Raw genomic sequence first — 3492 nt, forward strand, 5'->3', positions numbered from 1 at the left:
TGTGTGTGTGTGTGTGTGTGTGTGTGTGTGTGTGTGTGTGTGTGTGTGAGACAGAGAGAGAGCAGGGAAAATGGCAATTGCTAAGAATTACTGAACCCAGCCAGCTGGGTGCGGTGGCTAACACCTGTAATCCCAGCACTTTGGGAGGCCGAGGCAGGTGGATCGCTTGAGGCCAGGAGTTCAAGACCCGCCTGGCCAACATGGCGAAACCCCATCTCTACTAAAAATACAAAAAATTAGCTGGGCGAGGTGGTGCGCGCCTGTAGTCACAGCTACTCAGGAGGCTGAGGCAGGAGAATCGCTTGAACTCAGGAGGCGGAGCTTGCAGTGAGCTGAGATCGTGCCACTGCACTCCAGCCTAGGCAACAGAGCAAGACTCCATCTCAGAAAAAAAAAAAAAAAAAAAGAATGCCCGACCCCTCATGAGCACTTGGTAACTCAGAGAAGCTGAGCTCTTCTGTACCAGTCACTGCTCTTTGATTTTTGCATGGATTCATTTAATCCTTAAAACAGGCGGCAGTGCTCAGTGGCTCACACCTGTAATCTCAGCACTTTGGAAGGCCAAGGTGGGCAGATCACTTGAGGTCAGGAGTTCGAGACCAGCCTGGGCAACATGGTGAAAGCCTGTCTCTACTACAAATACAAAAATTAGCTGGGCATGGTGGCATGTGTCTGTAATCCCAGCTACTCAGGAAGCTGAGGCAGGAGAATTGCTTGAACCTGGGAGACAGAGGTTACGGTGAGCTGAGATCACGCCACTGCACTCCAGCCTGAAGGACACAGCAAGATTCTGTCTCAAAAAAAAAAAAAAAAAAAAAAAAGGAAACAGATTTTCCCCTAGAGCCTCCAGAAGGACCCAGCCCTGCTGACACTTTTTTTTTTTTTTTTTTTGACGCAGAATAACCTCCATCTCCTGGGTCCCAGCGATTCTCCTGCCTCAGCCTCTTCCTATTTTACAAGTAGGGAAACTGAGGCCCAGGTAGGCAAGCCTGACCTGCTGGAGTCACACAGGAAGTTGGCAGCTCTGCTCCATTCCTGGGGTCTGGAACCCCTGCTCTGGGGAAGGAGAGGTGGGGTGCTGCCTTCCCAGAGTCCCCTCAAGCTGGCAGGGATGGCTATACCCCCAGGGTCAGAGGAGAACTAAAAAGAGCGGAAGCTGGCCTGGGTCCGGGGGGAGTCCTCGTGTTTGCCCAAAAGGGAGCTGGAGAGGGGTGGCTGGGCCCATACGCAGGGAGGAGCTGCGGGGAGCTGGTGGCGGGGCAGCAAAGAGAAGTGGATTTGGTGGGTAGAGGGGCCCTTCCTTGGTTCTAGTCCTCCCCGCAGCCCCTCCCAAACAGGCAGGGCTCTCCTGTCCCTTTCTCCTCTCCTGCAGCAAGCCCTATAGGAAGAGGCCTCTTTGGTGAGTGGCAGCTCAACCTCTGCTAAATGCCTCCAGTGATGGGGAGTTCACTACCTTCCAAAGCTTTTAAAAGATGTTAACCACTGCTATTCAAGAACAATTCTAGAATTTTTTTTTTTTGAAAGACAAGGTCTCATTCTGTCTCACAGGCTAGAGTGCAGTGGTGTGATCATAGCTCACTGCAGCTTTGACTTCCTGGGCTCAAGCGATCCTCCCTCCTCAGCCTCCTGAGTACCTCAGACTACAGATGTGCACCACCACACTGGCTCATTGTTTTCATTTTTTGTAGAGACAGGGTCTCACTATGTTGCTCAGGCTGGTCTGGCTTCAAGCAATCCTCCTGCCTTGGCCTCCCAAAGTGCTGGGATTACAGGCGTGAGCCACTGAATCTGGCCTTTTTTTTTTTTTGAGACAGAGTCTCGCTCTGTCGCCCAGGCTGGAGTGCAGTAGCGTGATCTCGGCTCATTGCAACCTCCACCTTCCGGGTTCACACCATTCTCCTGCCTCAGCCTCCCGAGTAGCTGGGATTACAGGTGTCCGCCACCATGCCTGACTAATTTTTGTATTTTTTGGTGGAGACAGGGTCTCACCATGTTGGCCAGGCCGGTTTCGAACTCCTGACCTCAGGTGATCTACCCACCTCAGCCTCCCAAAGTCCTGGGATTACAGGCTGAGCCACCGCGCCCGGCCCTGCTGTTGCTTCTGAGGTTTGAAAACCGCTGCGTCAATGCTCCTGACTCAGCTCTTCTTACCCAAAGTTTCTCCCACCTCATCTACTCTGTTCCTGCACAGTCGCCCTTTTCTCTGACGCCCCGGACAGGTCTCTCTCTGCCAGCTCCGCGCTTCTGGAGTCCCCCATCCATCTTGGGACCCAGCTGCCCACTGTCTGGGTTCAGACCCTCTCAACACTCCCTGGCTTCTCTGCCCTAGTTTTGCCTTCTCCAATCTGCTCTTGGTGGGTGGAAGTACGGTTACCATGGTAACCTGAAGACAACGCAAATCTGATTGTATCATTACAATGACTGGAAAAACCTCCAGTGCCACAAAATAAAGCTCAAGTCACTAGCTTTGCAGTCCAGGCCCTTTACCATTCCGGCAGCGTTTCTGGGGACTATTCTCCTTCCCCCCCACTGCACAACCCCACCTGGGCACCCCAGGCTCAGGCTGCAGAACAGCATAGACCAGGGAGTGGCTTTGGGCTCATGCTAACTACCTGGTTTTTGTCTCTTTCAGGCTGTTTGCTCAGTTGCAAAATGGGAAGGACAACAGCACCCGCCTCACAGGCTAAGCGTCTAAGAGGCTGTGTGTGAAAAGCCCACAGCACAGGGTCTGGCATGCGTGGACGTGCGGGATGGGAGGAGGGGATTTCCCAGCTCCTCATCTCTGCAGGGACTGGCCCCGGCCTAGGGAACACCAGCTGCCCAGGGAGGGGGAGCTTTCCCTGACCCCGCCGTGTGGCAGGCAGAGGAGAGTGAGCTACTTCTGGGAGGGGAGTTGTGGGGAAGGGCAAGTTAGTCTTTACTGAGGGTGGCAGTGAGCTGGCACTTTGGTCTCACCTCGGCTGCTGAAACCCACCCTACTCCCGTCTTATTTCCTGGGGATTTCAGCTGTGTGCAGGCACAGATGCATCTCCCAAGTGCCTCACGCATGCCTTGACCTCCTCTCCTTCCTCTGGCCAGTCCTGAACCTCTTGGTGATCCACAGCAGCACCTCTGTGTCCTACATCCTTCTCTGGCCGTCTCCTTCCCTCCTTCCAGCCCTCCCTCTAGGACCCTGACCCCAACCGTCCTTCATCCCCATGGGGACATTTAGTCCACTGACTCATCACCCTCCCCTGTCCCTCCGTGAGAGAAGGAGCAGGCAGAGAGGATCTTGCATGAGCCTTCAGCAACCCTCTTCCACCCATCCTGTTTCTTGCTGCTTTTTTTTTTTTTTTTTTCAAAAAAATAGAGATGGGGTCTTGCTATGTGGCTGGTCTCAAACTCCTGGGCTCAAGTGATCCTCCTGCCTCAGCCTCCCAAAGTGCTGGATTACAGGCGTGAGCCACCACACTCGGCTCCGTTCCCTTTCTAAGCAGGGTGCTCCTTTTCTTG

The 3492-nt window shown here is 53.7% G+C and overlaps 1 long non-coding RNA gene across 1 annotated transcript; it reads left to right on the forward strand.

Moving 5' to 3' along the window:
* The first annotated feature begins 896 nt into the window (after nt 1-896).
* On the forward strand, nt 897-2464 carry LOC116465324 (uncharacterized). Its single transcript, XR_004247163.1, has 2 exons — nt 897-979; nt 1373-2464. It is a non-coding gene; the product is annotated as an uncharacterized LOC116465324 (long non-coding RNA).
* The last annotated feature ends 1028 nt before the right edge of the window (nt 2465-3492 follow it).

This window comes from Hylobates moloch, unplaced genomic scaffold (genome assembly GCF_009828535.3).
Source record: "Hylobates moloch isolate HMO894 unplaced genomic scaffold, HMol_V3 SCAFFOLD_4431, whole genome shotgun sequence".
Lineage (NCBI taxonomy): Eukaryota > Metazoa > Chordata > Mammalia > Primates > Hylobatidae > Hylobates > Hylobates moloch.